General features: G+C 47.6%; 1 pseudogene; it reads right to left on the bottom strand.

Annotated features, from left to right (window-relative positions):
* Nucleotides 1-11692: 11692 nt before the first annotated feature.
* Nucleotides 11693-11795, bottom strand: LOC130327424 (U2 spliceosomal RNA; annotated as a pseudogene).
* Between the last annotated feature and the right edge of the window lie 686 nt (nucleotides 11796-12481).

The following is a 12481-nucleotide window of genomic DNA, read 5'->3' as shown; positions in this document are numbered from 1 at the left end:
CTCTCACATCTGGCTCTCTCGCTTGCTCTTATACCTGGCTCACTCTCTTATCTGGCTTGCTCGCTCGCATATCTGGATCGCTCGCTTGCTTTCATATCTGGCTCGCTCTCATGTCTGGCTCGCTCCTCTCATATCTGGATCGCTCGCTTGCTCTCATATCTGGCTCGCTCGCTTGCTTCCTTGTCTGGCTCGCTCTCTCTCACATCTGGCTTGCTCGCTTGCTCTCATATCTGGCTGGCTCGCTTGCTCTCTTGTCTGGCTCGCTCTCTTATCTGGCTCGCTCGCATATCTGGCTCGCCCGCTCTCACATCTGTCTCGCTCGCTTGCTCTCATATCTGGCTCGCTCGCTTGCTCTCTTGTCTGGCTTGCTCTCTTATCTGTCTCGCTCTCACATCTGGCTCGCTCGCTCTCATATCTGGCTCGCTCGCTTGCTCTCTTGTCTCTCGCTCTCTTATATGGCTCGCTCGCATATCTGGCACGCTTGCTCTCACATCTGGCTCTCTCGCTTGCTCTTATATCTGGCTCACTCTCTTATCTGGCTTGCTCGCTCGCATATCTGGCTCGCTCGCTTGCTTTCATATCTGGCTCGCTCTCATGTCTGGTTCGCTCGCTCTCATATCTGGATCGCTCGCTTGCCCTCATATCTGGCTCGCTCGCTTGCTCTCTTGTCTGGCTCGCTCTCTTATCTGTCTCGCTCTCACATCTGGCTCGCTCGCTTGCTCTCATATCTGGCTCGCTTGCTCTTTTGTCTGGCTCGCTCTCTTATCTGCCTCGCTCTCTCTCACATCTGGCTTGCTCGCTCGCTTGCTCTCTTGTCTGGCACGCTCTCTTATCTGGCTCGCTCGCATATCTGGCTCGCCCGCTCTCACATCTGGCTCGCTCGCTTGCTCTCATATCTGGCTCACTCGCTTGCTCTCTTGTCTGGCTCGCTCTCTTATCTGTCTCGCCCTCACATCTTGCTCGCTCGCTTGCTCTCATATCTGGCTCGCTCGCTTGCTCTCTTGTCTGGCTCGCTCGCATATCTGGCTCACTCACTTGCTCTCATATCTGGCTCGCTCGCTTGCGCTCATGTCTGGCTCGCTCGCTCTCATATCTGGCTCGCTTGCTCTCATGTCTGGCTCGCTCTCATATCTGGCTCGCTCGCTCTCATATCTGGCTCGCTCGCTTGCTCTCATGTCTAGCTCGCTCGCTCTCATATCTGGCTTGCTTTCATGTCTGGCTCGCTCTCATATCTGTCTCGCTTGCTTTCTCTCTTGTCTGGTTCGCTCTCTTATCTGGCTCGCTCTCATATCTGGCTTGCTCGCTTGCTATCATATCTGGCTCGCTTTCTCTCTTGTCTGGCTCGCTCGCATATCTGGCTTGCTTGCATGCTATCATAACTGGCTCGCTCGTTCTCATATCTGGCTCGCTCGCTTTCTCTCATATCTGGCTTACTCGCTCGCATATCTGGCTAGCTCGTTCTCATATCTGACTCGCTCTCTTGCTCACTTGTCTGGCTCGCTCACTTATATGTCTCGCTCGCTCGCATATCTGGCTCGCTCGCTTGCTCTCATGTCTTGCTCGCGTTCATATCTGGCTCGCTAGCTTGCACTCATTTCTGGCTCGCTTGCTTGCTCTCATGTCTGGCTCTGCTTCTGACAAGGCTGTTCTTTGGTGGGCCCAGGCGACATCACAATCTCCATGGTTACTTACACAACAAAGGTGAGATGTTATTTACACCTGGCCACGCCAACGGTATTGAGTAGCATATCACAGTGCTAAGGGTCCTGCATGCAACAATCTTACAATGGGGAATAGCTGTGCTGAGTTTGTCAAGTGCACCCATGTTGTTTGCAACTCCATCAATACACACATATGTATGTATGTATGTACATAGGCGTGCGCAGCCTATTGCATTAGGGTGTGCACCCTAAAGCACAAACTCACGCTGCGCGCGTGTATATATATATATATATATATATATATACGCACACAGTTACTATAGTTCCCCCACATTAGGTGCAGTATAGTTCCCCCACATTAGGTGCAGTATAAGTCCCGCCAGACTAGGTGCAGTATAAGTCCCACCACATTAGGTTGGCAGTATAGTTCCCCACATTAGGTTGGCAGTATAGTTCCCCACATTAGGTGCAGTATAGTTCCCCCACATTAGGTGCAGTATAGTTCCCCCACATTAGGTGCAGTATAGTTCCCCACATTAGGTGCAGTATACTTCCCCCACATTAGGTGCAGTACAGTTTCCCCACATTAGGTTGGCAGTATAGTTTCCCCACATTAGGTGCAGTATAGTTCCCCACATTAGGTGCAGTATAGTTCCCCCCACATTAGGTGCAGTACAGTTCCCCCACATTAGGTGCAGTACAGTTCCCCCACATTAGGTGCAGTACAGTTCCCCCACATTAGGTGCAGTACAGTTCCCCCACATTAGGTGCAGTACAGTTCCCCCACATTAGGTGCAGTACAGTTCCCCCACATTAGGTGCAGTACAGTTCCCCCACATTAGGCTGGCAGTATAGTTCCCCCACATTAGGTGCAGTATAGTTCCCCCACATTAGGTGCAGTATAGTTCCCCACATTAGGTGCAGTATAGTTCCCCACATTAGGTGCAGTATAGTTCCCCCACATTAGGTTGGCAGTATAGTTCCCCACATTAGGTGCAGTATAGTTCCCACATTAGGTGCAGTATGTTCCCCCACATTAGGTGCGGTATAATTTGCCACATTACGTGCAGTATAGTTCCCCACATTAGGTGCAGTATAGTTCCCCCACATTAGGTGCAGTATAGTTCCCCCACATTAGGTGCAGTATAGTTCCCCCACATTAGGTGCAGTATAGTTCCCCACATTAGGTGCAGTATAGTTCCCCACATTAGGTGCAGTATAGTTCCCCCACATTAGGTTGGCAGTACAGTTCCCACATTAGGTGCAGTATGTTCCCCCACATTAGGTGCAGTATAGTTCCCACATTAGGTACAGTATAGTTCCCACATTAGGTGCAGTATAATTCGCCACATTAGGTGCAGTACAGTTCCCTACAAAAGCAAAATAGACATGGAGGCCACCAGCATCTGGGGGTGCTACCTTCCTACTGGCAGGAATAGGGGGTTAATATGAGGGTACTACCTTCTTACTGGGGGGGGGGGTTAATCTGGGGGTACTACTATCCTACTGGGGGGAGGGGGTTAATCTGGGGGTACTACCTGCCTACTCGGGGCACCAGATTAACCCCCTCCCCACCTGTAGGAATGCAGTACCCCCCAGATTAACCCTATCCCCCCACCCTGTTAGAAGGTAGTACCCCCTGATTACCCCCTCCCCCCAGTAGGATGGTAGAACCCCCCAGTTTAACCCCCTCTCCCCCCCTGTAGGAATGAAGTACCTCCCAGATTAACCCTATCCCCCCAGACCCAGTAGGCAGGTTGAAATAACATTCACTCACTCAGCGCGGTAATCCTGCGAACCGCGTACCGTCACGTCACGCTCTGGGGCCGGCGTCCTTGAATACAGCGTGACGTCCTGAAGGTCATGTGACGGCAGTAACGTGCCGTCACATGACCGAACCAACTGAAGGTGAGCCAGAGCGGAGCGGGGCACAAACAGGAGCAGGAGGCAGCGCTGTGCGGTGCGCCTGACGGGGGGGGCGGAGGTCTGGGCTGGTGAAGGACGGTCGGGCACAGATGGGGGGTGCTGCGGAGCGTCTTGGTGTCACCCGGTGCGGGCCGCACCCGGGTCGCAACGCCACTGGATTAAGGTGTGCCTGGGCACACCCCGTGTGCACGCCTATGTGTATGTATGTGTATCTATCTATCTATCTATCTCTATATATATATTTATCTTTCTCTCTCTCTATATATATATATTTTTTTCTTTTATATATATATATATATATATATATATATATCAAAAGCAAAGTAGAAGCGGCACTCCAAAATATCAATAAAGCGTGGATTTATTCACACATCTGTGAGGAAAGCGACGTTTCGGCTCGACAATAGAGCCTTGCTCAAGCATGCTTGAGAAAGGCTCTATTGTCGAGCCGAAACGTCGCTTTCTGCACAGATGTGTGAATAAATACACGCTTTATTTATATTTTGGAGTGCCGCTTCTACTTTGCTTTTGATATTACTTGGGAATTGGTCTGTTCCTGAAGCTGTGCACCCACACGGATCTGGAATCCTTGAGCAAGGTGCTCCCCTTCATCTAAATTTTATATATATATATATATATATATATATATATATATAGATAGATAGATAGATAGATATTGATATATATATATATATATATATATATATATATATATAGAGAGAGAGAGAGAGAGAGAGAGAGAGAGAGAGAGAGAGAGAGAGAGAGATGGAAACACGTTTTTAAACATGTTTTCACCTTTTTTTACCTTCTTTTTTTTCTTCTCTCCATGTTTTCCTTCTTTCCTCCTTTTTTCCTATGCTGCTGATTCTTATTTTTCTTCTTTTTCAGACCCTATCATTGCACTATTGCTTATTCAATACCACCAGCAGATGGAGACACTATATTACAACATTAGTTGTGAGCAGCAGTTTGTACAAACAAATGCCTCATAGCTGATGTCCTATCCATTATTGCAATGGATGGCTGGCTGGCAACATTTGTTTTAATTATTCCAATACCACAGTACCAATGCATGGTCAATCAACAGCAATGACACCCCCATGTCAATTAACAAGATTCAGCACCCACTACCTGAAAGACAGCTACCTATCATGTCATGTCCAACCTGCACAGGTGTGCTGGTTGCTGAGCTTATTCCATTAAAGAGGACATTCAGCAGCAGCAGCAGCAGTCCTGTGCCTGGTCGCTCCAACAGGGGCCAGACACAAGCGGCACCACCTATTGTCTTTTGCCTGCAGTAAGGGCCCACTGGACTAGCCAGCAAGCAGCTGAAGCAGCAAATAAACAGGTAATCTTTCTTTCCAACACTGAAACCTGGTGGTGCACTTAATCTATGGTATCAGATAGGTGACAGATCAGATATTAACCTCTTCAGGACATAGGGCGTATGGATACGCCCTGCATCCCGAGTCCTTAACCCCTTAAGGACTCAGCCCATTTTGGCCTTAAGGACTCAGACAATTTAATTTTTACGTTTTCATTTTTTCCTCCTCGCCTTCTAAAAATCATAACTCTTTTATATTTTCATCCACAGACTAGTATGAGGGCTTGTTTTTTGCGTGACCAGTTGTCCTTTGTAATGACATCACTCATTATATCATGATATGTATGGCGCAACCAAAAAACACTATTTTTGTGGGGAAATTAAAACGAAAAACGCAATTTTGCTAATTTTGGAAGGTTTTGTTTTCACGCCGTACAATTTATGGTAAAAATTACGTGTGTTCTTTATTCTGAGGGTCAATACGATTAAAATGATACCCATTATTACATACTTTTATATTATTGTTGCGCTTAAAAAAAATCACAAACTTTTTAACCAAATTAGTACGTTTATAATCCCTTTATTTTGATGACCTATAACTTTTTTATTTTTCCGTATAAGCGGCGGTATGGGGGCTCATTTTATGCGCCATGATCTGTACTTTTTTTTGATACCACATTTGTATATAAAAAACTTTTAATACATTTTTTATAATTTTTTTTTTAATAAAATGTATTAAAAAAGTAGGAATTTTGGACTTTTTAAAATTTTTTTCGTTCACGCCGTTCACCGTACGGGATCATTAACATTTTATTTTAATAGTTCGGACATTTACGCACGCGGCGATACCAAATATGTCTATAAAAAATGTTTTTTACGCTTTTTGGGGGTAAAATAGGAAAAAACGGACGTTTTACTTTTTTATTGGGGGAGGGGATTTTTCACTTTTTTTTTACTTTTACTTTTACATTTTTTTACATTTTTTTTTACACTTGAATAGTCCCCATAGGGGACTATTCATAGCAATACCATGATTGCTAATACTGATCTGTTCTATGTATAGGACATAGAACAGATCAGTATTATCGGTCATCTCCTGCTCTGGTCTGCTCGATCACAGACCAGAGCAGGAGACGCCGGGAGCCGCACGGAGGAAGGAGAGGGGACCTCCGTGCGGCGCTATGAATGATCGGAACCCCGCAGCAGCGCTGCGGGCGATCCGATCGTTCATTTTAATCGCGAACTCCCGCAGATGCCGGGATCTGTATTGATCCCGGCACCTGAGGGGTTAATGGCGGACGCCCGCGAGATCGCGGGCGTCGGCCATTGCCGGCGGGTCCCTGGCTGCGATTAGCAGCCGGGATCAGCCGCGCATGACACGGGCATCGCTCCGATGCCCGCGGTTATGCTTAGGACGTAAATGTACGTCCTGGTGCGTTAAGTACCACCTCACCAGGACGTACATTTACGTCCTGCGTCCTTAAGGGGTTAAGGACCGAGGGCGTATCCATACGCCCGTGGGAATTCCGGCCCCCACCGCTAGCCGGTTGGGGACCGGAGCCGGATGCCTGCTGAAATCGTTCAGCAGACATCCCGGCATATCGCCCAGGGGGGTCATTATAGGTCACAATTCAGTCCAGCGATCTGCGGCAATTCCGGGTCAATCGGGTCTCCAGTGACCCGATGACCCGGAATATCTGGCTGTTCGGGGCCGTCTCTGACGGCCCCGAACAGCCAGAGCCTGCAGGGGTGATGTGGCACTGGTGCCACCTCACGATCGCCCTGATTCGTCGGCCGGATTACCGGCCGACCAATCAGGGCGCCTGCTGCGGGTGTCACTCCCGCACCCACTCCGCCCCTCTTCCGGAGGACGTGAGCGGGTGCGGGACGTGCACCCCGGGTGCTGGGGACCCCGATCCCCGGCGCCCCTGTTGGGATCGGGGCCCCAGGAGCAGCTGCGGCGGCGGGACTGACCTGCAGCGTCTGGATCGTTGGAGGTGAGTGACAGCCTCCTGCTGTTGCTTAGCAACAGCTCCCAGCATGCAAAAAGGGCATGCTGGGAGCTGTAGTTATGCAACAGCAGGAGGCAGACCACCACAACTCCCAGCATTCCCTTATGGGCATGCTGGGACTTATGGTTTTGCAACAGCTGGAAGCACATTCTTTCTATGGAAAAGTGTACCTTCAGCTGTTGTATAACTACAACTCCCAGGTTGCACAAACAGCTAAAGTGCATGCTGGGAGTTGTAGTGGTGCATCTGCTGGTTGCATAACTACAACTCCCAGCATGCCCGTTGGCTGTCGGTGACTGCTGAGAGTTGTAGTTTTGCAACAGCTGAAGGCACACTGGTTGTGAAACTCAGAGTTTTTTTTTACCTAACTCAGTGTTTCACGACCGGTGTGCCTCCAGCTGTTGCAAACTACAACTCTCAGCAGTCACCGTACACCATGCACCGTACATGCTGGGAGTTGTAGTTTTGCAACAGCTGGAGGCACACTGGTTGTGAAACACTGAGTTAGGTCACAAACTCAGTGATACATAACCAGTGTGCCTACAGTTGTTGCAAAACTGCAACTCTCAGCAGTCACCGACAGCCAACGGGCATGCTGGGAGTTGTAGTTATGCAACAGCTGGATGTCCCCCCCAATGTGAACGTACAGGGTACACTCACATGGGCGGAGGATTACAGTAAGTATCTGGCTGCAAATTTGAGCTGCCGCAAACTTTCTGCTGCAGCTCAAATTGCCAGCGAGAAACTACTGTGAACCCCCGCCCGTGTGACTGTACCCTAAAAACACTACACTACACTACCACAAAAAATAAAATAAAAAGTAAAAAACACTACGTATACACATACCCCTACACAGCCCCCCCCCCCCTCCCCAATAAAAATGAAAAACGTCTGGTACGCCACTGTTTCCAGAACGGAGCCTCCAGCTGTTGCAAAACAACTCCCAGTATTGTCGGACAGCCGTTGACTGTCCAGGCATGCTGCGAGTTTTGCAACAGCTGGAGGCACCCTGTTTGGGAATCACTGGCGTAGAATACCCCTATGTCCACCCCTAAGCAATCCCTAATTTAGGCCTCAAATGCGCATGGCGCTCTCACTTTGGAGCCCTGTCGTATTTCAAGGCAACAGTTAAGGGTCACATATGGGGTATCGCCGTACTTGGGAGAAATTGGGTTACAAATTTTGGGGGGTATTTTCTGCTTTTACCCTTTTTAAAAATGTAAAATTTTTGGGAAAACAAGCATTTTAGGTTAAAAAAAAATTTTTTTTTTTACATATGCAAAAGTCGTGAAACACCTGTGGGGTATAAAGGTTCACTTAACCCCTTGTTACGTTCCCCGAGGGGTCTAGTTTCCAAAATGGTATGCCATGTGGGGGTTTTTTTGCTGTCCTGGCACCATAGGGGCTTCCTAAATGCGGCATGCCCCCAGAGAAAAATTTGCGTTCAAAAAGCCAAATGTGACTCCTTCTCTTCCGAGACCTGTAGTGCGCCAGCAGAGCACTTTTCACCCCCATATGGGGTGTTTTCTGAATCGGGAGAAATTGGGCTTCAAATTTTTAGGGGTGTTTTCTGCTATTACCCTTTTTAAAAATAAAAAATTTTCGGGAAAACAAGCATTTTAGGTAAAAAATTTATTTTATTTTTTTACATTTGCAAAAGTCGTGAAACACCTGTGGGGTATTAAGGTTCACTTTATCCCATGTTACATTCCCCGAGGGGTCTAGTTTCCAAAATGGTATGCCATGTGGTTTTTTTTTTTGCTGTTCTGGCACCATAAGGGCTTCCTAAAGGTAACATGCCCCCCAAAAACCATTTCAGAAAAACGTACTCTCCAAAATCCCCTTGTCGCTCCTTCCCTTCTGAGCCCTCTACTGCGCCCGCCGAACACTTTACATAGACATATGAGGTATGTCCTTACTCGAGAGAAATTGGGCTACAAATACAAGTAAAAATTTTGTCCTTTTACCCCTTGTAAAAATTCTAAAATTGGGTCTACAAGAACATGTGAGTGTAAAAAATGAAGATTGTGAATTTTCTCCTTCACTTTGCTGCTATTCGTGTGAAACACCTAAAGGGTTAAAACGCTGACTGAATGTCATTTTGAATACTTTGGGGGGTGTAGTTTTTATAATGGGGTAATTTATGGGGTATTTCTAATATGAAGACCCTTCAAATCCACTTCAAACGTGAACTGGTCCCTGAAAAATACTGAGTTTGAAAATTTTGTGAAAAATCGGAAAATTGCTGCTGACCGTTGAAGCCCTCTGGTGTCTTCCAAAAGTAAAAACACGTAAATTTTATGATGCAAACATAAAGTAGACATATTGTATATGTGAACCAAAAAAAAATGTATTCGTAATATCCATTTTCCTTACAAGCAGAGAGCTTCAAAGTTAGAAAAATGCAAAATTTTCAAATTTTTCATCAAATTTACGGATTTTTCACCAAGAAAGGATGCAAGTATCGACAAAAATTTACCACTATGTTAAAGTATAATATGTCACGAAAAAACAATCTCGGAATCAGAATGATAACTAAAAGCATTCCAGAGTTATTAATGTTTAAAGTGACAGTGGTCAGATGTGCAAAAAACGCTCCGGTCCTTAAGGCCAAAATGGGCTCCGTCCTGAAGGGGTTAAACTGATAAAAACAGACTTTTTTATTTTTATTTTTTTTTTAAACCTTCAGGTTTGAATTAAAACTTAATCGTTCAGGTTTACTTCACGTTTGCCTCTCAGATTTACTGAACTTAGTCACAATTCACCAAACTCATCATTAGGTTACTTTATCAACATATAACAAAATACACCCCAAAACAAAGTACATAGCATAACAACACACCACCCTCATACCCTCACAACGTGTCTCCATTTTAAAAACTTCCAAGTCCCCTCCGCATCATCCTCTCCAAATCTCTTCTTATCCCACAAATATACAGTATGCAATCTATCTAATATCATTCTCATACACTCTTCAACCGACACATCCTTCTTCTTAAATACCGTATTTATCGGGGTATACCACGCACCGGCCTATAACACGCACCCTCATTTTACCAAGGATATTTGGGTAAAAAAAGTTGTTTACCCAAATATCCATGGTAAAATGAGGGTGCGTGTGTGCGCGTGTATACCCCGATACACCCCCAGGAAATGCAGGGCGAGAGAGGCCGTCGCTGCCCGCTTCTCTCCCCCTGCCTTTCCTGGGGTCTAGAGCCCTGCTGCCGGCCCTTCTCTCCCCCTGGCTATCGGCGCCGCTGCCCGTTCTGTCCCCCTGACTATCGGTACCGGCGCCCCATTGCCGGCGCCGATAGCCAGGGGGAGAGAAGCGACGCCGACAGCCAGGGGGAGAGAAGGGGCAGCGGCACCCATTGCCGGCGCCACTGTCCCATTGCCTCCCCCCATCCCCGGTGGCTTAATTACCTGGGTCGGGTCCGCGCTGCTGCAGGCCTCCGGCGTGCAGCCCCTGCGTCGTTGCTATGAATGGCGCGGCGCACTGACGTCATGCGCCGCGCCGTGCAGCGCATAGCAACGACGAAGGGGACGCACGCCGGAGGCCTGCAGCAGCGCGGACCCGACCCAGGTAATTATGCCACCGGGGATGGGGGGAGGCAACGGGGCAGCGGCGCCGGCAATGGGTGCCGCTGCCCCTTCTCTCGCCGGTACCGATAGTCAGGGGGACAGAACGGGCAGCGGCGCTGATAGCCAGGGGGTGAGAAGGGCCGGCAGCAGGGCTCTAGACCCCAGGGAAGGCAGGGGGAGAGAAGCGGGCAGCGACGGCCTCTCTCCCCCTGCCTTTCCTGGGGTGGTATCGGCGTATAACACGCACATAGACTTTAGGCTAAAAATTTTAGCCTAAAAAGTGCGTGTTATACGACGATAAATACGGTATATACAAATTCCTAACATCCCACAATACCTCCTTAATTATTGCTAACAACACATATAACATTCTCTCCTTCCTCCCACCTACCACCCCCAGACCAAACATAATCACTTCAAAAGACCACTTTCTTACCCCCATAAATTCTTTAGCCAACGGACCAATTCCCTTCCACACTTCTTGCGCTCTATCACAATTCCAAAACAAATGCATAATAATCTCATTCCCTCCACAACCCTCTCTCGGACATCTCTCACTTCTTCCAATCCCCCGACTCTTCTGTACCTCTCTCACTGGCAATGCACCATGCAAACTCTGCCATACAATCTCTCTCTGTCTATTAGTCATACCATCTGTCTCCAAACTCTTCCACACTTTACTCACATTCTATTCTCTCACCATATTAATATTACACTGAACATCCTTCACCCTAATACACTTCACCATACTCTTCTTCTCCTTTAACACATCCTGTCTCACACCTATCAAACCAAACTTTCTCATGAACACCTCAACAAACCCATACCAACCAGGACTCACCAAAGCATACGGCTTTCTCAGAGCTCTCTCCATCCACCCTAATCTGCATAACACACCCCCTCCTAGAAACCTCATCATACAAGATTCAACACCCACTACCTGAAAGACTTCTACCTATCATGTCATGTCCAACCTGCACAGGTGTGCTGGTTGCTGAGCTTATTCAATTAAAGAGGACATTCAGCAGCAGCAGCAGCAGTCCTGTGCCTGGTCGCTCCAACAGGGGCCAGACACAAGCGGCACCACCTATTGTCTTTTGCCTGCAGTAGGGGCCCACTGGACTAGCCAGAAAGCAGCTGCAGCAGTAGTAAATAAACAGGTAATCTTTCTTTCCAACACTGAAACCTGGTGGTGCACTTAATATATGCTACCAGATAGGGGACATATCAGATATTAAACTGATATAAACAGACACTACATTTGATACCAGCCAAAAGGAAAGATGAGAAGTGATAACTGTGAAAGGGGAGGAACCAACGCTGTCCCCTTCACATGCACCATCACTACTTGTAGGAAGGGAGGCTGGCTGGCAGCCTCCCATACACACTCTGGCTGGGTGGCAGTCACCCACCAGTACACACAGCAGACCCTAAACCCATATCATTATTGCTAAGCAGGAAGATGGGAGTCCATTTCACTCTGATGGACCATTTTTAAATGCAATCCATAACCTGGCTTTGGCAGGAACCCTTCTTACTCCTCCTACTTGCATTTGATACTGGGTTTAGGATCTGCATAGGAAACACACACACACACACACACACACACACAAGCACACACTTACATGTGTTGCCTGCTGACGCCTCCTTGGCTGTCCCCAAACGGTATAAAACCAACAGCCATGGCAGTGTTGCTTCTGGCAAGGCTGTTCTTTGGTGGGCCTAGGCGACATCACAATCTCCATGGTTACATCCTACTTGCATTTGATACTGGGTTTAGGATCTGCATAGGAAACACACACACACACACACACACACACACACATACAAGCACACACTTACCTGTGTTGCCTGCTGACGCCTCCTTGGCTGTCCCTAAACGGTATAAAACCAACAGCCACGGGAAGCTGTAAGGATAGAGGACATACCTGCATCCTATTGGACTCACTTGTCTTGGTTAAATCCAACTTATTTGA

The sequence above is a fragment of the Hyla sarda genome, unplaced genomic scaffold (genome assembly GCF_029499605.1).
Source record: "Hyla sarda isolate aHylSar1 unplaced genomic scaffold, aHylSar1.hap1 scaffold_299, whole genome shotgun sequence".
In the NCBI taxonomy this organism is placed as follows: Eukaryota; Metazoa; Chordata; class Amphibia; order Anura; family Hylidae; genus Hyla; species Hyla sarda.
Note: the sequence above shows the minus strand (reverse complement) of the source record. Positions and strands in the feature narration are given on the sequence as shown.